The 23,202-nt window shown below is 39.6% G+C and overlaps 1 pseudogene; it reads left to right on the forward strand.

The window, feature by feature from the left end:
• Positions 1-11,015: 11,015 nt before the first annotated feature.
• LOC126698854 (vacuolar protein sorting-associated protein 45 homolog) lies at positions 11,016-15,510 on the forward strand (annotated as a pseudogene).
• The last annotated feature ends 7,692 nt before the right edge of the window (positions 15,511-23,202 follow it).

The following is a 23,202-nucleotide window of genomic DNA, read 5'->3' on the forward strand; positions in this document are numbered from 1 at the left end:
AAAGAAGTTTAAGGAAAAAAAAGGAATTGAAATTTCCCAAGAAAGAAAGACTTACACAGAACATAACCCACATAGAAATCCAATCCACGCAATCATATGTAGAAAAATCTCTCAAAAATAATTAGAAAATACCCAAAAAATCAAAGAAAAACTGACCTCCTTACATGGATAAGCAGTGTTCACAACATTGTAATTGGGTCATAGCAGAACAAATACTTGAGATTATATTATAATCTCACAGATTAGAGAGGCTTTTGACTAAATAGTTACAATGTTGGAGAGGTTTGTAATCTTCAAGAATCATAAGGAATATAAGGAACAGAGGGGTTGCAAATTCAGGAATAGAAGGGAGAAAGGGTGTGATGTGGTGGTCGTGAAACCAAGAGATGAAGGTTTATTGTAAAAGAAGAGTCTGACAAAAGGGCAGCAGATTTAGGGAAGGAAAACAATTAGGCTATTTGACCTTCGAAGTTGTCGTGGACTTTTCCTGTCAAAATAAGTGAAGAGATTGCTTGCCTCCTGAGTAATTAGGTAGGAGACATCCAAATGCAATCTCCTCAAGTTTCTTGGGCATCACCAAATTGACAAAGTGAATCAAATTACAATATGAACAATTCAATGTTATAGGGAAATAAACGTTAAAGTGAATCAAATTACAATATGAACAATTCAATGTTACAGGGAAATAAACTTTACTTTGAACTTTAAAATTGAATCCAGTTTTTTCTCCTTAGCTAAACAAATATTGTATGACAATAAGATCCAAATCCAAATTTGTCTATATATTGTGGTGACAAAATTCTGCAATTCATGTTTCAAATGCTTCTTCAACCAAAAAAAAAACCATTCATGGACAATTAAATACAATGTGAGTTCCTGCATACAAATTCAGGCATAACTTCAATGTTATTTTTTGCTAATAAGTAATAACCAACAACCTCCTAATCTTCATTCTCAAAAAAAAAAAAAAAAAAAAAAAAAAAAAACCTCCTATTCTTCTTTTCTCTCTCTCTCTCTCTCGTTTAAGGTTTATGTGGTTTTGGCTCCAGGAAAAAAAGCTGAAAACAGTCCGGCTTGTTTCATTAGTTTTCTCATTAGGTTTAAAAAAAAATGTAAAATTGTGAACTAAAACTCAAAATTCCCTGGTTTGATATATATATATATATACACATACAATTGAAGAATAGGAAAGCACAATAAAAAGGGGAAGAAAACACAAAGCATTTTTAATATTTATTTTAAAATACCTAGGAAGCCAACGTTTTGCAACCTCATTGACACTTCTTTGAAGTTTCCCCAAAAACTACCCTAAAAGCTGTGGAAACTCATTTTCCACAAACCACTATCCAAATAAAACCAATCCAATGCAAGCCTAGCAAATAAAAAAATTTGGAAATCCTAGAGCACATCTGTTTATAATCTGATTTTTATCTTGTCTTCAAAAATTATCTATCAATCTTGACTAATTTTGTAACTTCAAGTTCAAACCTCAAATATGCAATTCAATCTGATTTCCAAGTGAAGATCCTCATAGGGAAAATCTAATGGTTCTAAATCAAAGCTTACCATTCTAAAAAGTATAAGACCAATTGCACAAAAAAAACTTTGCATAAAGGTGTAATGTATGCCTTTTGATTTCTCAAGAATAATGCTATAAGAAATTGTAAATGCATCCATATATCAGTAATCCACTTTCTCATATGCTTGGACACCAAATGGTCTTATTTAACTTAATTTCACATCACTAACCCAATGCAAGTTCACCAAAGACCACAAAATATGTAAATGAAAATCAGTAGTTTTAATACTTTAGACTAGTTCATCCAATCACTTGAATCTTCATTACTTATAACCACTAAAACCCTGTCAGAGTTCTTTTCTTTTAATGTGAGCTAAAAAAACCACAGGAGAAAGATTTTAGAGAAGAGGAAATTTCAAACAATAAAATAAAAAAATAAAAAATAAAAAAATAAAAAAAATTAACTACATAATTGTTAGTTGTCAGTCAGAGTTGTTGGCCTTGGGTTTTAATTTATTTATAGGTAAGTCTTACTTAGGTTATGGACTTTTATGTGTCTTTGGTCCAATTCATTCAGGATTTTGTTTGTTGGTCAAAGTAGGAGTTCTAGTTCTATTGGGCAAAACTAAGATCTAGAGTCTATAGAACTATCATTGCACTTAAAGAAAGATGGAGTTGCTTAATAGAAAAATTTAGTGTTTTGAGTATTGAGGGCACTTTGGCCTTAATGTTCTATTCTCACCTTCAATTCCCTCTTTCTTTTCTCTTTAACTTTTTTTTTTTTTTTTGATAAGTACCAAGTTTAATTGAAAATGAGAAATACCTTCTGTTCACTTTCAATTTCCTCTTTCTTCTCACAAAAAGAATGACATCCTCTTAGGAACTCTGACACTCCAAATACTCTTCGAAGGAAAGGAATGAGCAGTAATGCCACAAATAACCTGGTAGTGGGACCGCACATCAAAAGTACCACTCCCATTCAAGCTCCTGCTAACATTTATAGGAAAGGAATGAGCAGTAATGCCACAGATAACCAGGTAGTAGGACTGCTCGTCAAAAGTACCACTCCCATTCAAGTGCCATCACAAGTACCGCGCATCTGTTACCATCCGCATTACTATCCACGTTACTATTCAGGTGCACTGTTCACAACTGTAGGTAGATTTGATCTTTGTATCTTCTCATCTCTTTTGCAAACCTAAATCAAATATCTTCTCATCCTTTCCCTAGTTATTAATTGACCCTAAATCCAAAATCCTCCTAACCCTAATCCTACCAAAAGCGCATGTAGACAAATTCCCCAATATGTCCTACGTCACAGTGGTGTCGTCATGAAGGAGGGAGAGAGAGATTGTGAGGGTCATGCCTTGTTTGGAGAGAAGAGAAAGGTGGAGGGGATGTGGGTAGACCGTAGATGGCATAAATTATTTCCCACCTTTTTGCTGTAATTTCCACTCATCCATTGACTAGCAATTTTCAGTTGCACTAAACATATTATGCACTGAAACAAATGGAGCCTAAACTTTTGGGGAGTTGAATGGATGATTGATCAATCAAATAATTCTTATATGCAAGAATATAAATTGACAAGCTGTTAGGAAGTCAAACAGTTGAGGTCCTGGCATAATTTGAGAACTAATTTTAAAGAGATAGTTCATGGGATATGCTCTTTGCATTATGTTAGTGCCAGCTGATAAAGACTAGTAATGTAAATGCTTGAATTATGCATTGAATGATCAAATGTTATCTAAGCTTTTCAAACAAGTTTCATTTGATATATCACAGCATGCAATTGAAAACCCGTTATTTCTGGTGGTGATGAACATCTATGAAGCACGGGTGCGTTTCGGGACTCGGGTGCGGGTGCGGGTGCGGGTGCGAGACTCGGCAATTTTTGAAAAAGTAGGGTGCGGGTGCAGCGGGACTCGGCGATTAAAAAATTATTAAAAATATTTTTATTTATATTTTCTATATATTTTTACTATTAAAATATTCTTAAAAAACACATTAATATACTTGATTCACAAAACAAAGAAGGAATAAGGCAAGAAACGCATCTGACGTCAGAATTTCGGCCTCTCCGGCGATTTTCACGGTCGATTTCGGCCTGTTTCGACAGATTCCGGCCTGTTTCGGTTGTATCGGCCGTATCGGTCGCCGGCCGATATTGACCGATATGGCCGATACGGACCGAGTCGGCCCGATTTGGGCCGCGTCGGCGCCGATTTCAGCCACGTCGGCCCGCGTCGGCCCGATTCGGGAGCTGCCACGTGGCGGGACACGGCACGACGCGGCACGGACGCGCGGTCTGCGGCGTCCCTCCCGCGTCGCCGCGTCCCGCCGCGACGGACGCGGGTGCGCTGGGCTGGATGCCGCGTCCATGCATCCCAAATGAACATTGAGTGCTGGAATTATTATGAACATAAAGCACAGTCATGATATTAGTGAACTGAGCTTCAACCTTTTCAAGTGTTGGTTTAGCTTAATGAGTATGAGACGAAATGAATTGGGCTGTCCAGTTGGTGTTTAGCTTTATGTTACGTGAGTTGGAAGATATATCTTCATGAATGATTCTTCAATTGAGATTTAGTCTTTTTATTTTGAGTTGAGGGAATTGTCCTTTGTTATCTTTCCTTGGAAAGCAATTTGGGGGGTTCAGTCTCCCTGAAGAGTTTCCTTTTTTGCTTGGACAGTGGCATGGGGAAAGATTATCACAGCTGATAATTTAAGGAGGAGAGGATTTTATTTAGTGGATTGGTGTAGCATGTGCAGATGTGATGGGGAATCAGTGGACCATCTTTTGCTTCATTGTGGGGAGTCTCACTAGTTATGGAATATTGTTTTAAGATATTTTGGGGTTGCATGGGTGATTCCTAAGAGAGTGAAGGATCTTTTGCTCAGGTGGAGGAACAGGTGTACCTTTGAGGATATGGAATGCTTGAGGGAGTAACTTCTTTAGTCTTTTATGCGACTTTGTTTGATTGGTCACAGGTTTGGGGACTCACATTTACTGAGTCCCTCCCAATGTTTCTAGATTCCCTTTCTTCTTGTACATAGCTTTATGTCTCTTTTTTTTTTTTTTGGTGGCTACTTCATGTTTTCTTCCATGTCGTAGTCTTTTTTATCAATATCTTATCTTACCTATCAAAAAAAAAAAAATTTAGGAGGAGAAGACAATTGGCTAGTGACCACGCTTCATGAAGCAGAGGTCACTAGTTCAAATCTCCTCTTGGCTGACAGTATTGCCAAGTGCTTAACTTTGTAGGGGTTCAGAAGCACTATTGACACAATAGGACAAAAAATAGTTAGGGTGTCACAGATGTGGGATTGAAAGTCCAATTGGCAAGATCTGGGGTATGCGGAGAAGTATGACTGGCAATTTCTCCTCACTAGATAGGGCAGGGTAATTATTGTGATTGTTTTTTTTTTTTTTTTTGGATAGTGTAGGGAACCATTCTAAGGAAGATCTCTTTGGATTCTCCTCTAGCCATTAAAACCTACAAGCAACTTCTCCCGCCTGTCAAAACCAGTTGCCAGGTAATCTAGGTGCTTTCACCCCTAATGGGCTATTATAGAGTTTGTCCCCCCATTCTCTTATTTGTCTATTTTTATTTTAGGCTTGGTAATATTTGAAGCTGTGACCTACCTAACCACACTTGACCAAAGCTGAAGTAGGATGGTACATTAGTGACAGGTGCAATATTGAGGATTCTGATACCAATCAAAGCATTGGCATTAATTTTTACTTTACTAGTAATATATGACATTGAGTGTGGTTAGGCTGCAAAGAAGATTTTTGTGTAATGGATTTTAATAAATTTCAGTTGGATCAGACCCATACATTTATAGGAAGGTTCAATTGGATTGGAGTTTGGACTTCTTAAGTGGGGCAGGATTGGGCAAAATTTTTAAGTAATCCTGAGCACGTTGGGGCAAAGGATATATCCAAATGGGTGTTCTTGGGCCAAATGGATAACAAGCAAAAAGGTTTTATCCTGTATGTGTTTACTAAGTTTTTAATTTGGATGGTCAGGATTGTTTTCAAAAGAAGGTGAGAATTGATTATTTGTGGTGCATGAAGTTGGGGTGAGCAATGCATTTTTTTTTTTTTTGATGGCAGCAATGCATTTTTTGTTCTAATCATTAAAAAAATTTGATTCTTAGTATTAACATCCAAAATTTACAAATCACATGCAAGAATGTGATACATCCCTTGCTTTGGCATTTCTTTATCCTCTCAGTGGACTCTCATAAAATAATCTTTGCACACACATTAAAAGAAATTTCCTTTAGTTTCCCTTTGAGTTTAGATCAATGGATAATCCAAGGAACTAAGGTTTGGTAAGCTGCACCTTTGGTTCATTTTGCGAAAATTAAGCAGAAGATTTAAACAGCAAGTGTTATGCATTATGGGTTTCCAAAAAATACAAACAACGTTACTAGAACAATATTACCGAACGGGCCCTCAATTTGAAGTGTTTTTGGGTGTTATTGTGTCTGTGTTTCCATGTCAATTGGGAGAAAAGTCACATCCTAGTTTTAAGCTCTCCACAAGTTTTTGATCTGCCCAATGTTTGAATTTAGGGTTTAAACTTCTTTCCTTGATGAAACCAACAAAGCCTAGGTTTAGTCTCATTATTATAAATAATAAAGCCTTAGTCCTTTGGGGTTGGCTATGGATCTGTTTTTTATTTTGGGGAGGGGGTGGGGGGATAAATAGGTTCTCTAGAGGTGTTATGTAAGTTATTTGAAGTTTCATAGGCGATTAGCAGTTAATGACATCATCCAATAGGATTAACTCAAAATTTATGCCTTCTCATAAAAATGAAAGGCCTATGCAATAAATATTGCTTATGTTTGATTACCTAATTTTCCTTTCTATGTTACAAGATTATAATGCTATTTGGTCTCCTGAATTATTGTTTTATTTGCACATCATTTTTTTTTTTTATAAGTAAGAAGATAATATTATTAAAAAGGGAAAAACAGGAGAATACAAAAGTGTTCACGGTAGTGAACAAAAAAAAAAAAAAAACACAAGTAGCCACACACAGCCACTAAGAAAGACTAATAGATGAAAGGAATTCCATAAGGGTAAAACAATCAGAGAGACCCCAACACTAAGACCAATCAAAGAGGGTCCAATGGCATAAATCTAATAATTGAACCACAAATTTCCCCTTATCCTCGAAAGAACGCCGGTTCCATTCAGTCCAAATAGTCCACATTAAACAGCTTGGAACCAAATTCCAAATATCGGAGCTATGCTTCCCAAGCCAATGGTACCAACAAAATAATAATTCTGCTACTGAATTTGGCATGACCCACTCGATCCCAAATAGTCGAAGCATATACGTCCACAAAGAATGAGCTATCCCAATTCACATGATCATATGCTTTCTCAATGTCCAACTTACACACCACCCCTAGAGCACGACACTTCAGTCTACTGTCTAGACATTCGTTAGTAATAAGCACTGAGTCCAAAATCTGCCTGCCACCAACAAAAGAATTCTGTGACTCCGAAATGAGTTTATCCAACACCAGCCTCAATCTGTTAGCCAAAACTTTGGACAATAGCTTATACACACTGCCCACTAAGCTGATAGGCCGAAAGTCTTTGATATTCAAAGCATTATTCTTCTTGGGAATCAAAGAAAGGAAAGAAGCATTCAGAGATTGTTCAAACTCTAAACTTCTATGGAAATGCTCAAAAAAAGCCATAACATCTGTTTCGACTACACTCCAACATTTTTGAAAAAATGCCATAGTGAAACCATCAGGACCTGGGGCTTTATCGCCCTCCATCTCTTGGAGAACCTTAGCTACTTCCTCCTTAGAAAAATCCCTCTCTAGAGCAAGCCACTCATCCTCCTCAATTCTAGCAAACTCTAAACCATCCATAGAAGGGCTCCAAGTATCAGACTCAGTGTACAAACTCTGATAAAACTGAATCAACTTAGACCGCACCTCTTCCTCATTCTCATAGAGAACACTATCCACCTCAATACCCCGAATATGTTTAGTTCTTCTATGGGAGTTAGCAACCCGATATGGAACCTCCAATAAAATCCGGGACTTTTGTCTCCAAGAGATTTCCTCCAAAGAGGCAAGATGTGGAACCTCACTTTTAATGTAACTTCTCCTGGTTTGTTCCCCCTGAGAAAGGCCCGACAAGTCCTCCCTAGCATCCAACCCCAACAATTCAGATAAGAGACATTTCTTCCGAAAGGCTAGATCCCCAAATTCCTCCTTATTCCACTTTTTCAAATCTTCTTTAAGAGCTTTTAATTTATGAGCCAAAATAAAGCTTGGAGATCCCACAAAGCAATACCCATTCCACCATTGCCGAACCCTCTCTACAAAACCCTCTTCTTTCAACCATATATTCTCAAACTTAAAGGCACTATGACCTTTATTAACACTTCCGGCCACCACCAAGAGAGGGCAATGGTTAGAAACAACACGAGGGAGTACCCTTTGAGACATGTTGCCAAAATGATCTACCCAATCCATCGATACCAAGGTTCTATCAATTCTTGACATACAATCAATCACACCCAAGTCTCTCACTCGGATATCGAATGATATTAAAATCCCCAAACACACACCATGCCGTATTCCACCTAGAGTGCATCCTTGTAAGCTCCTCCCACAGAGCATCCCTCTGACTATCATCATTAGGACCAGACACTCCAGAACATGCCCATACAAAATCATCTACAACCCCCTTCAGTAAAACATTAACAAAAAACTGACCAATAGCATAGTCAACTTTTTCATAAACTCTCGTCCTAAACCAGTAACACCCCCCCTGTAGTGTTGATTGCATCTAGAGCAACCTAGTCTAGGAACGGACTACCCCAAAGGCTTCGAACAACAGAAGAGTTTATAGAAGCCAGCTTAGTTTCTTGATAGCAAACAATATCACACTTCCACTCCTTGAGAAGATTTTTACATACTTTCCGCTTCTGAGGATTGTTTAATCCCCTAACATTCCAAGATATAAGTCGTAAACTCATCTAACACAGGTAATCACCCTCGTGCCTACTGAGGAAACTCTATTCCTCTCCTTAGACGCTACCCCATCATAATTGATTGAAGAAATCAAGCCTTTAAGTTCCCTAAACCCCTTCTGCCTTGAGCTCACCATATCTTTAGAAGTCCCAACATTTACAACATCAATGCATTCTTGTTCAAGGAAACGAAACAAAGCCAGACATTGATCTTCATGATTAACAATAGGAAAACCCACTATTCTACAAAAACTTTTCATCAGGCTACATACCCATTTCGAGTTTTTTACCTCTGACCCTCGAACCTCTCCCTCATCAACTTCCTGGATCACTTCCAACTCCTTAAGTTCCTTAGGATCCCATTTAGATAAAGGTGAACACTCCAATAAGCCACTCTCTTCCTCCCCTTGAGAAAAAGCACTAGGATTAACTTCACTATGCTTCCACTAAAGCAAAAAGTGCTCAAACCCATCCTGTGCCAGCTCATTCCCATCCTGTGCTAGTTCAACCCTATCCAAATCTCTCGACGAATTGCTCCATTGTTCTCCCTTCTCCCCTGACACCACTGTACAATTTTCTAGCTCCCCAAAACAGAGGTTCATCTTGCTACCCAGACCCAACAGAGGAGAAAAGTGATTATGGGTTGCTCCCTGATGCTGTTGAGGCGAAGAAACACCCTTCCCAGGCCACCTCAGCTTTGTCAACCTCCCTCCACTGAACACCCCAACCATCAGAGGCTGGATCTCCGCTTCGATGAACCCAGGCATGGCAGTCTCCATCGCACCCACTGCTGTGATTGACAGTGAGGCCATTGAGGCAACATGCACAGGGCCGGTGGTGAGGCCGGAGGCACTGCGATCTAGTTTCAGCACCGTGACTAACACCGGTGACTCGGGATCTCCATCCCATCTTCCTCTTGAGCTCTCGCCTACTACCCACGATGGCTAAGCATCAGACTTCACGTGATATAACTTGGGCTTGACCAAACTGCCCTTCTTTTTAAAAAACACTTGCACCTCGGGTTGGGCTTTGCCCAGCCCACCTGTTTGTTTTGTGACTTCTAGCCCATCACTTAAAACCTTGGGCTAGCTGAGCTCCTTATCACCCAGCCAAGTCATAGAACGCCTCCCATTCTCAAACTTGCACACTCCCAGAGCCAAAGTAGTAGGAATCAACTTAAATTGAAAAGCCCGCGTGGGTCTGCCATTAAAAGCTGAAACATTGCCTTTTATAACTAAAACATTTTCTGTAGGTTTTCCATGAATCACGTTCTACCCCAAAAAAGTTCCAATTTTTTCAAAATTCCTGAACTTTTGCTAATTACCATAAACAGATAAAAACTTCCCACTCCGGCCACCATCAGCAATCTGCCCACCACCACCACCACCACCACCACTATTATTGGTGTGATACTTTGACCATAGATACTGGTTTTGCACCAGAGCCAAAAAACCTTAGCTCTTTCTGAAACGAAGACCAACTAGCACGATTAGAGCTTGCTGGTATCATTTTACAACCTCTCCTAGACCCTCCAAAATATACTGCAATAACAACAAAAAGACCAACTTTATTTGATCTCCCATAGAACTCTATCAACTTCCCATTATCCCTAAATCTCTTATGGGGCACAACATGACCAAGCACCCAATCTCATATATCTGCTAGACAAGTAAGTATCCACTCTTTGCCCCTACGTCCAACCCAAATAGAGCTCTTAATATTCCGACTTGTCTCATGAATAGCATACGAATCAGACTGCCCCCCATCAAAAGAAAAAGAAAAAAGTTTAGCATCAATGTTAATGACCTCTTGCTGCCCCCAAGGTTAGAGGATTGAGGCTTAGGAGGGATGTTTTGTGAGGTTTCAAAGGAGGGAGAATTTGGTTTGGTTAAAGGTGTAGGTACAGGCTGTTTAGGCAAAGCATGGTTAGACCTCTAAGGTGTAGGGGAGGGAGAAGGCAGTGGTGGAGGAGGGGGATAAGGATGTGGGAAAAACCTGAATTGTGGAGGGAAGCATAGGGGAGAGGGAGGAAAATGTGGGGGCGCCAAAAGAGGAAAAAAAGATGGTGATGGATGAGGGTGAGGGAGAGGGAGAGGGAGAGGGAGAGGGTGAGGGAGAGGGAGAGGGTGGGGTGGAGGAAGGTGGTGGAGAGGATGAGGATGGGGTGGGGGGGAGGAGGGAGGTCAAGCTTCATGCTGATGTATACAGAATCTTAATCATAAAACCCAAAAAACCACAAAACCAGATAAAGAGGGCAGAAATCAAGACATGTAAACTGAGATTGAAGTTGCAAAGAGTCTATCCTGAGCTGAGTTGGAGACAAGTTCATTATATTTGCACATCATGTTCATTCCCTTCAAGTTATTGTCTGAAACAAAGTGTTCGTCTACTGATATTGAGTGGTGCTACATAACACCGTTTAGAGACTTTTTCAACACACCCCACACCCCCCCCCCCCCCACCCCCCCGGCGGCGGCGGCATGTACACTTACATGGGCACACCACTAAACACTGGGGAGGGAGAGATGTGATAGTTGGTTCTTTTTTGGTGTCAATAGACTTCCCTACTGATATATGATTTGAGATTCCTGAATTTGACAGCTTGAAATTAGAGCTGGAAATATCTAATATACTGTTCAAATGTTGAGCAATGACATTCTTCCCTTTTCAAACATCAATGCAGGCAGTGACAAATCTTTTAAACAATGAAAGTGTATCTGATATTGACCGTTTACGCTTAGTGATGCTTTATGCTTTGTGCTACGAGAAGGAAAGCCCTGTTCAATTGATGCAACTTTTCAACAAACTGGCTTCTCGGTCTGCCAAGTACAAACCAGGGGTAAAATAAGCAAACCAGCATTTCTGTAATGCATGCTTTGATGCTTTAGTAGAGCAGCAAATATGTTGAAATTGTTGTGTTCCTTGCTAGTTGCTAGATGATTCACTGGTTTCAAAAAATTGGCCATCATGGTATGACAGCTTGTCCAGTTCGTCTTGAAGCAAGCAGGGGTTGATAAGCGAATTGGAGATCTTTTGAATATTGCTCGTAACATGGCTTGTGGACTGAAGGTTAGTTAGAAACACTTCACTTTCTGCTTGCGGATGTGGTTAGATGCTTATAAATCATTTTCCCACATGCTGTAGGAGGTTGAGAATGTTTACACCCAGCACCAGCCCCTTTTGTTCCAAACCATGGAAAGCATTTCCAAGGGACGGTTGAGGGATGTGGACTACCATATGTTGGCAATCACTTTCAGCAGGGCAGGTTCGTTTTCTAAAATAACTGTTTCTTCCCAGGAATGTTGCAGTTTATCTCTTGCAAATTTTGGAATGTAGCGTGGTTTCTTTCCACTGTTTTAAAAACCTGAGCAGACCAGCTAATTCAACTGGTTCAATCAAGAACTCTATACCAATCCAAATATAGCCTAAAACGGTAAAACAAGATTTTCTGAAAAAACCGGGCTTAACTGAATAACCAGTGGTCAGACTGCAAAAACTGGTAACTGGAACTTGTTGTGCATGTGTGTGTGGTACATGTTTATGTATGTGGGTAGGTTTGTATGTACATTTATGTGTGCATATTATCAGGAAGTAGTGCCAAGATAATTCTAGTTATGTTACTGATTTTACTCTTTAATAATGAGAGGAGTTTATGAGGAAAAACCCACTTCATACAAATTTCTTAGTCTAAGGTTGTGCTTGTTTCAGTGTAAAATATTTTCCGGGTGTAAAATATTTTCAGGTGAAAATATTTTCGGGAAAGGAAAATATTTTCTTGTGTTTGGTTGTATTTTAAAAATTATATTAGAAAACAATATTCAGTGTTTGGTAATATTTTGAAAATGCTATTTTCCTACAAATTTTTCACACTTTCTCAACCATTTTCTTAGCTTCCAAATAAATTTTATATCAGAAAATCCACCAGCACCCACACACTAGCACCCACAGAAAATCCACCACTATCCACACAAAACCCACCACCACACAACACAGAAACCACCAAAACGCCACCACCTACACCACCACAACAACAAAAAAATCAGAGATCAAAGAGATCAAGCAGATCGGCGAGAGTGTTCGGCGAGAGAGTGATCAGCGATGATCAGACCCGGTTCAAAAGGGAGAGGGAGATTGAGAAAGAGAGAGATCGGCGGCGCAAACTGAGAACTTAGCAGCTTGAACTCGATGGCGCGATCTCGCCGCTATGTTTGGGGTTGGGGCGCGATCTAGCTCTCTCTCCCTACTTTCTCTTCTTTCTCTCTCTCTCTCTGCCGTTTTGCGCGTCTGTGAGTCCTTCTTTCTCTCTCTCTTTCTCTCTTTGCGTGTCTGTATTTTCCAGAAGGGATTTGAAGGTAAAATAAAAACAGAAATGCTTTTACGCCCGTGAGCCCTTATTTTATGGTCAACGCAGAAAACAATTTCAGTTTGACCCAAATTTCAGTAACTACCAAACACACACGTTTACGGAAAAGCATTTCCGGAAGTGTTTTGAATCTCTCATCAGATATTTGATGCTAATGTCTAACTTTCAGCACTTGTTAAAGAACGAATGCTGGTCCGTAACAACCCCCCCCCCCCCCCCCCCCTTATCCCCAAAAAAAAAAAAGACAAACAAACAAAGAAATCAAGGTATGCTGGTCTGCTTATGGCTCATTTGAAGCAAACCACATTATATCAACATAGTTTATGGCAGGTCACACACCAAAGGTATCAATTAGGGATTTCTTATCTTTGGGAGTTTGGCCCTGTGCATATTTTGGGCAATGATGCTTCACCCTGACACTATGCTATATTTAGTCATAGGGATTGATATGAGTAAACTGAGGTGGGTGTGTCCCCTCAATTTGTTGAAGACAGTTTTTAAGCCATCTAGCCTACCCCCAGAGCTTAGATTATTGTTCATTTAATGGAAACTATTACTGTTTCTGCGTAGCTTCTTGATTACCATGCATCCAAATTAGATATATAATTTTGATAAGTAATAAATTGTATTTAGATTAAAAAAAATAAAAAGAAAAAAAGAGAAATCCTAGTGCATGGGAGGTATGCAAGGAAAACACTAAAAAAAAAAATTTATATAATAGTTTTTTTTTTTTTTTTTTTTTTTTTTTTAATTAAAAAATTGCAAAAAGGGGCACAATCCTAGTTCATGGGATGACAAAAAGAAGACCCAAAAGAAATAAAATTAACATGTACAAAAGAAAAACTAAAACCAATGAGGTCCAGCTTAAAGGGAATCTCCTCCCCTTGTAAGAAAATACTAAAAAGAGGGGGGAAAAGGACTAAGATATGAAATTAAAAATGTCTATAAATTCCAGAAACAAAAGTAATGGTAAGCTAGAAGTAGATGTTAACGTCAAAATCAGATATATATGCCCCTGATCACCTATCCTCACAAGTTTTTCTACCATTTTACTCAAGTCTCCTATCTTTCCCCTTCATTTTGCTGTTACATCCTATAGTAAAGGCTTTTCAAGCATGGACAGACTATTGTAGGATTGAACGTTAATTTATATTTGAGATAGCCATAGCCTTTGAAGTGAAAGTTATAGCCTTCAAATAAAGATTTTTAAAAGGCTTTGGATAATATAGCTTGAATGATAAACACTTCATTTTTGAGCAGGCCACAGGAAGTAGTCATATTCATTGTTGGAGGGACGACATATGAAGAGTCACGTTCTGTTGCTTTACAAAATGCCAGCAATTCTGGAATTCATTTTATACTTGGTGGTTCTGTGGTTCTGAATTCTAAGAGGTATGTATGCTTTTGAATCATCGTTGTGATTTTTGAAGCACGGTATTGCTGTGCTAGCTGTGGTTCATGCTTGGCACACACTAGCTTTAAATGCTAAATTCTATGGCCTTCATCTTTCTTGCATCAGCTGCAAATTTGAGAATGTAGTTGTGGGTTGGATTGCATCATGTTAATTTGACACTTGGTGAAACTATGTTGGGCTTGTGGATTTTGGTTTGGCATTATTCATCCCTTGTAGGTTGCAAGCATGCAATGATTTGTGGCTACTTAAAATCTACAAATCAAAATTCTTTTGAAGTTCCATTTTTAACCCAATCTCAACCCAAGCCTAGAGAATGGAAGGTTGTTATAAGCCAGACTTCTATAACTTCAGTCACACTTTACTGAACTTATATCTCAACTAATACAAATATCCATAAATTGTATTTATTTTATACTTTTGTCATATTTATAGGATACGTTTAGTTATATAGTGATAATTTGAGGCTAGTTTAGTTATTTGATGGAATGTAGTTAAAGTGGAAACTATACTTGCTTTACACGATTTCCTCTGATCCAATAATCATTTTGGCAAAAAAAAAGTAGGTTTCTGAAAGACTTGGAAGAAGCTCAAAGGATAGCTCGTTCTAGCACAGCAGTGATTTGAAGGGCCCATCATATGGGTCTTGAGAGCCAATAGATAACTTTTATGGCTTTATACGGAGCTTTTTGACTTGGTGACTGGCAGTGGTAAGATTGTTAATGAATATTGGGAAGAGGAACTTGATGTTCATCAGAATCAACCCACCTTTCTTGCATAAGACATCCAATATTCACCAATTTGCAAAGGAATAAAAACTAAATAGGTTTTTTGGAGACTAAACGCATTACATATTAGAATATGAGAGACATGACTTATTCGCAAGAAACAATTTGCAGATAGCCTTATTGCTTATTTAACAACACTACCTTGCCTTGTGAACGAAAATGTAAAATCACACTCAATTTTTTTTCTCTTTTTTGGATTGTATAGATACTTGATTTATCCTAGGTAGTTTTGTACTTGGACCATATTGTGAAAAGTTACAGCTGAGCATATGGTTGGGCCAGGGCCAGGGGTTTTGTTTATACTTTAGCAATCAATGTTCTGGTGACATGGGAAGTTTATGAATATTTGTGTGTGCATAACTGGTATTGAAAATTTTGCTATTACATATATTTTGATCATGTTTTCTGGTGAATTATATTATCAGGGAGAATCTTTTGCTTTTATTAATTGGTGTTGTGTCCAATTATGCTCCTGTGGACCTTGATCTTCTCGATTCAGTCGAGTCATCTTCCAAATTACACTATCTTTGCTTGCTTTGCCTGAACACAAACACAGACAATCTTTCATATAACCAAGCTGTTAGTAGATTGGCATCAAAATGTACTTGCTGATGCTTTATACTTGCTAATGAAGGATGGGTGTGATCAGTTTAAAATTTTAAATAGTGAGCTACAAGTTCTTAAACCCTTAAACTCTTTTGTGATATCAAACTCTCAGCATGCTCTCTCTATCTCATGAAAGCATACACACAAGAAAAAAAAAAAAAAAAAAAAAAAAAAAAAAAAAAAAAAAACCTTGATCGGGTCACTTCATTTTTTTTTTTTTTTTAATGTATAAAAATCATATCATGTATGGATTTAAACCGCCCAAAAAATTATAAAATTTAAGAAATTTTTTAAATTTTTACTTAAATTAGAGAAGTAAAGTAATTTATATCTTTTTCTTATCTGTTGGTAAAGAGTGTTACATACGTAATGACACACCTTAACAAATACTATCAATAGATTCAATACTATCAATAAAAGTAATGAAGTTGAAATATTTGCACATTAGTTGAAATATTTGTGAACAAGTATAGTATGAAAAATGTTTGATATACGTTATATACGTTTAATTATAGTTCATTGTATTTTTGTCTGATATGATAAATTGGATATTTTTTTTTAAAGGTAATTTAATAGAACACTACAAAGGATATATTATTATTTATTTATCATCGTTGGGCTATCATTTGAACCTTAATTGTTGACTGTTTGGCTAAACAATCACTTTTAGACAAACCCAATAACAATTATTTTACCACCACAACTTTTGCAATAACCAGTGAAGTAGACCACAATTTTTGTAATCTTATTATTGAGATAGATGGATGATGGGAGAGGAGGTGATATAAAAGACAACAAACGTTATATAATTATTTATTTATTATCATTGGGTTATTACTTAAATCTTGAGTGGGTGACTGTTCCATGATAAACAGTCCCTGTGGGGCCTAATAATTTATGGGCCGGGCCCACTTACTCATGGGGAGTCCAAAGGGCCAAACCAAAAAAGGCTACGGCCCAAGCTCAATAACATAAAGCCCAAAATGGCCCAGAGATGTTGCCGAGAACAGTTCAGTCCTCGGCAGACCCAAAATTCCACCGAGAAGAAGGGCAAAAACGGTATAGGAACAAGCCTGAAAGAAAATCCAAAATATCTAGGAAAAGCTGCCCTTCCCATGCAAGGCTCTGACCTAACAGAGCCGTATTCTTCAGCTTTATCAACCATCCCCAACGACTTTGGGTTTGGATTGACGGGACAAGTATCAGTCTTGGAAAGGTCGACCCTACACGTGGACGAAGGAAAGCGAACGCAGGCTAGTATACAAGAAAAGTAAATAATCTGGATAAAGGAGGGGAAAAAATGGCCAAGAAAGACGAAGGCCTCCCATCCCACCTCCAAGAAAAGACTCCAAGGGCGAAAACACCCTAACCATGCATGAACACCATAAAGAACCCACCGCCGGGTATCCAAGGCCTAGCCTTTCAAACCCACTCTCTACAAATGATATTGTCTGGGCCCTTTCACGTGCGAGCTCAACACTGTTGTGGTTCGTTGCGTATTGTGTCCTTACAATTGGCGCCGTCTGTGGGGAAGGGCTTGTGCGTTGGCTCAGGTGACAGTGGAGTTAGGCGTTTGTCGAGCAAGAGTCTATGAGTATGCCTGTATGACTGGCGACACATTGTTGTTGTTCCAACATAAGTTCCCACTAGGGGCTACGCCCCGCAGTGCCAATGGCGTGGGCAAGTCTAGGGGCTTCAAACGTCAAGCTGACTCCCTCCACCCTATTCGAGGAGCTAACCCTAAGAAAATACAAGTTTTGGACAGAACCAAGGCCTTGCATGGTCCTCGGACCCAAGCCTCTGGGGAAACCAACTACTTACAAAGAAAATACAAGTTTTGGACAGAACCAAGGCCTTGCATGGTCCTCGGACCCAAGCCTCTGGGGAAACCAACTACTTACAAAGAAAATACAAGTTTTAGACAGAACCAAGGCCTTGCATGGTCCTCGGACCCAAGCCTCTGGGGAAACCAACTACTTACAAAGAAAATACAAGTTTGGACAGAACCAAGGCCTTGCATGGTCCTCGGACCCAAGCCTTTGGGAAAACCAACTACTTACAAAGAAAATACAAGTTTTGGACAGAACCAAGGCCTTGCATGGTCCTCGGACCCAAGCCTCTGGGGAAACCAACTACTTACAAAGAAAATACAAGTTTTGGACAGAACCAAGGCCTTGCATGATCCTCGGACCCAAGCCTTTGGGGAAACCAACTACTTACAAAGAAAATACAAGTTTTGGACAGAACCAAGGCCTTGCATGGTCCTCGGACTCAAGCCTCTGGGGAAACCAACTACTTACAAAGAAAATGCAAGTTTTTGACAGAACCAAGGCCTTGCATGGTCCTCGGACTCAAGCCTCTGGGGAAACCAACTACTTACAAAAAAAATATAAGTTTTGGACAGAACCAAGGCCTTGCATGGTCCTTGGACCCAAGCCTCTGGGGAAACCAACTACTTACAAGGAAAAACTACATTACATGGACCTTAGGATCTATCCGAGGAAAACTCTCCACTAACAATTGGGTTAATTCCTAAATTGCGAGGATTCTCAAGTCTGCTTTCGGATCTTCAGCACCAAAGGGATCGATGCAATATAGAGCAATATGTTGCCTGAAACACAATCGAAGTTCCCTACTGCTCAGTCAACTCCTCGGATGGATTATTTAGAGATTATCATTCTCGGACGGTATTCTCGCACTTATCACAGAATATTCAACTGTTACCTCAGTTAGTTTCCTAAGTTTAACTTACTATGAATTATCGTCATAATGCCTGGTAGTGTTGGTAAATCAGAATTGGTTGGATTATGTTTCAAGGTTTCTTGCTCTAAGTATCATTGAAGAAACACACACATGGAGCACACGCCTTCACAAAGTAGTGTTGCAAAAAGAATAGTATTCAAACAAGTAAATAAATTTCCATTTTTACTAAAACAAAGAAATAGTACAGCGTACAATGAAAAGCTGGAATCAGCTCATGTCAAAGCTCACTACATAATCGAAAAGAAAGATACAGGAGAATAAGATAAAGCCGAGGAGGCAGTACAGACGAGAGGTTGGCTTCTAAAGCTAACCACATAATCAAAAAGAAAGATACAAGAGAATAAGATAAAGCCGAGGAGGTGGCACAGAGGAGAGGTTAGCTACTGCTTCAAGACCTTGTTCTTCCTCAATGCTTTTACATGCCCATAACTCAGGCAGCAAAAGAACCCAGCTTGGGGCCTGCATCATCGAAGAAAAGGTGCAGAGAGAGCCCAGCTTCAGGCTAGCGTAGCTGAAGAAAAGGTACATGAAACCCAACTTGAGCCTCACACCGCTGAAGGAAAGGTGCAGGGAGCCGGAAGTTGAGGAGCCTTCACCAAAAATTTGCCTGCAACAAGGCAGAGGCGTTGATGGCGGAGAATCTTTCTTCTGACACACCAAAATTCTGGCATGAACAGAACCTACTTTGGATTTTGACTAAAAGAGGGAGAAACATCCTTTCCCCTCTGTCGAAACGGAATATTCTCTTGAATTTATGCCTCCCTTGCCCGTACCTCACTACTTTGAGTCTCAGGAGGACACAGTACCTCTGTGGCGGAGAGAGTTCCTTCACCCCAACCTTCGCCTCAAACATGTTATACTAAGGGAGGATAGCACCGAATATGGGAGTTGTGATTTGGGAAGAAACTGAAGGATTTGTGCGTAGGTAAAGCAATTTTCTCTCCTATTTATTTAAAAAGATAAGGAGGTGGCATTTAATTCACGCAGCGTCCCAAGGAACACTACAGACAAAATGGCTCCGGCTCAATTTCCAACGCCACCTGCAACCATGAGATTAAAGGAGTCTCGTGAAGGCGCACCTCTAACACTGGGACGCCAAAGAGTACCACGTGACCAAAGACTACAGAAATACCTCTTAATTTGTGGGCCTAATGAATTCGCGGCCCAGGCCCGTTCTGCATGGGGGCCCAGGGACTACGGCCCACGCCGAGGAATAGCCGTGGCCGAGGACAACCTCCTGCTCGGCACCTCATGAAATACCTGAGGAAGGGGAGAAACTGAACTATGGTCCTCGGACTCAAGCCTCTGGGGAAACCAACTACTTACAAAGAAAATACAAGTTTTGGACAGAACCAAGGCCTTGCATGGTCCTCGGACCCAAACCTCTGGGGAAACCAACTACTTACAAAGAAAATACAAGTTTTGGACAGAACCAAGGCCTTGCATGGTCCTCGGACCCAAGCCTCTGGGGAAACCAACTACTTACAAAGAAAATACAAGTTTTGGACAGAACCAAGGCGTTGCGAAGTCCTCGGACTCAAGCCTATGGGGAAGCCGACTACTCGGATGGGGAAAGTCCTCGGCTCAAATACTGTAAAAGGTTAAGGCCAATAAGAGTGTTAGGATGATGGCAGGACGCCCCACTATTCAGTAGCCTAAGGGGGCTGTTCATTTTTACGGGTGATATGTCTTCGGATGATTACTTCCTACACCGCATAGAGCATCCAGTTCTCATCTCGGCATTGTTTTGAGTAAGTATCGTTCTTCACAGGTAGGCATTGTTGTGTCAAACAATTCTATTAAAGTTATGGTGACATCTTTTTATTAGCAAGTATTTTGGCCTTAGTTGTCATTGATTCAAATGCTATATTATTGTGCCGAGCAGCGCTTGCAAATTTGTAAAAACATAGAGATAGAACATGCGAAGTAAAATAACAACAATTTTTATTAATATGAAGATGTATTACGACGTACAAAGAGGGGCTTAAACAAGCCTATACAAAAGGTGAATTGCCGAAACAATACAACAAAAAAAAAAAAAAACAACAACAACAACATCAGCAATACAAATAAGTAAACGGTCAGGTGTCTTTTAAACTCGTCTCCGAAGTCCCTCCTAACTCTGCCTCAGTATTGCCCATATTGAGAGAAGGACCTTCTTTAGAAAAAGATGGAGGAGATGAATGAGGAAGATGGAGGACATGAGTAAAAAGAAGGAGGAGAAGAAGAGGGAAGAGATGAAAAGAAAGAGAAAGGAGAAAAAGAAGGAGAAGGAAAAGCACCAGGATAGATCTGGTGGTGGAAAGAAGAAGAAAGAGAGGCAAAAGGAGGCGCCAGTGAACAAAGAGAGGAAGAAGCAGGGGCACTTAGTCCCTGCCTCGTCCTGACTCCTAACACACTGGTGCCATATTAGATATGCTCATGAGAGAGCGGATGGTACTGATAATGGGTGTCCTCGGCTCAATCATGCCGAGAGTGTGGCATGACGAGTCCCTGCTTCGGATTTTGGTTGAAAGGAAATTGAGACAAATCTTGAGTCTCCGCCATCCTTGCCCTGACCGAGCCATTTCGAGCTTTATTAAAATATGGTATTTTTGGTAGGGGAATGGCTCCTTCATGGCTTATGACTATGGTGAACGTATTACAGGATGAGGTATAATCAGAGGGCAAAAATAAACTCTGGGAGGAATCTAAGGGTTTCAGACTTCCTGGGGATTAAAGGGATTCATGTATGGGAGAAACAACTCCTGTCTTCTCTCTTTATATAGGGGACGAAGAGGAGGGTACTTAATGTGTTCAAATCTCCAAGGAAATCTGCAAACAAGAATATGCCCGTTCCGCTTCCCCACACCATCAGTAACCGTTGAATCTGAGATGTCTCGTGAAGAGAAACTATTAAAGACACGCTTCGGATAACCAAACGGCATGAACGTATCGTGAACAAATCAAGAAGAACATCTCGTAGACCGGTACATCTCTTGGGCAGGTGGAGAATTGCCAACGTCAGTGAGAATATGAATTAAATGAGCCATAATAAAGGTTCGGTGTTATCAAAACCCCCCTCTCCAACCAGAAGGTCGGACAGCAGGGTTTTGAGGGGCTATTGTGGGGCCTAATAATTTATGGGCCGGGCCCACTTACTCATGGGGAGTCCAAAGGGCCAAACCAAAAAAGGCTACGGCCCAAGCTCAATAACATAAAGCCCAAAATGGCCCAGAGATGTTGCCGAGGACAGTTCAGTCCTCGGCAGACCCAAAATTCCACCGAGAAGAAGGGCAAAAATGGTATAGGAACAAGCCTAAAAGAAAATCCAAAATATCTAGGAAAAGCTGCCCTTCCCATGCAAGGCTGTGACCTAACAGAGCCGTATTCTTCAGCTTTATCAACCATCCCCAACGACTTTGGGTTTGGATTAACGGGACAAGTATCAGTCTTGGAAAGGTCGACCCTACACGTGGACGAAGGAAAGCGAACGCAGGCTAGTATAAAAGAAAAGTAAGTAATCTGGATAAAGGGGGGGGGGAAATGGCCAAGAAAGGAGAAGGCCTCCCATCCCACCTCCAAGAAAAGACTCCAGGGGCGAAAACACCCTAACCATGCATGAACACCATAAAGAACCCACCGCCGGGTATCCAAGGCCTAGCCTTTCAAACCCACTCTCTACAAATGATATTGTCTGGGCCCTTTCACGTGCGAGCTCAACACTGTTGTGGTTCGTTGCGTATTGTGTCCTTACAGTCCCTATTAAAAGAACCACCCAATAATTTTTCTTGAACTGTCACTCTGTCATTGTACATCTAAGTTCTAGGGTCAAAATTTGTTACCTAAGACTTAGGGTCCATTTGGATTGAACTTATTGTTGCTTAAACTGAAAACTGAAAACTGAAAACTGAAAACACTATAGTAAAATAATTTTTAAATGTGTGAATAGTGTCGTGGGACCCATGAACAGTACATAAACAGTGCGTGAACAATGCATGAACAGTATTTTTTGTTCCCTGCACAGTGATTTTACTGTTCACGTGCAGGAAAAAAAAAAAAAAAAAAAGCATGAAAACGCAGTTTTGGTTTCAGCAACTTTCAGCCCAAAACGCCTAAAACAAACGCTCACTTAAAGTTGCCTGAGAAGACCGGAGTTTTCGTTAAGTATCTCTCAAGGTACACGTGATTGAGTAGGTCCTTGACAAATGGACGATAGCTTGCATATGTCAAATAACTCGTTTAATTTTTTTTTTAAAAGAAGAACAATTGACTTTTTTTATATGGCTATCAAGCTCTCTATACCAACCAGTCAGCCACAAGTCCTATTACTATACTCTTCATTAGAAAAAATGATGAATCCTTCTACAGGGAATACATCATTGCTTCTTCTCTCCCTTCTTGTTTGCCCAATTTGCACTTCCCTTGATACCATAACACCAGACCAACAAATTGTTTCTATTTAGATATTTTGTATATGAAGATCTTGAACGTAACAAACTGTGATTGAGTTAAACAATTCCATGCATTTATCTCCATTCAATTTAAGAAATACTATTGAACAAATTTATTCTTTTATTTTGTGTTGTATTTAGTAGAATTTCACGGACAAAGATAGTGAATTGATATAGTATATGTAGTGTCTAATATAGTGTCTAGTAGTGATTTTCAAAATTATATATATAACAACAGTTTAATGAGAAATTTGGCATAACCAATATCATTAAAATTACAAGGAAAAATCATTTTAGTACCTT

Source organism: Quercus robur, chromosome 9, assembly GCF_932294415.1.
Source record: "Quercus robur chromosome 9, dhQueRobu3.1, whole genome shotgun sequence".
Classification (NCBI taxonomy): Eukaryota; Viridiplantae; Streptophyta; class Magnoliopsida; order Fagales; family Fagaceae; genus Quercus; species Quercus robur.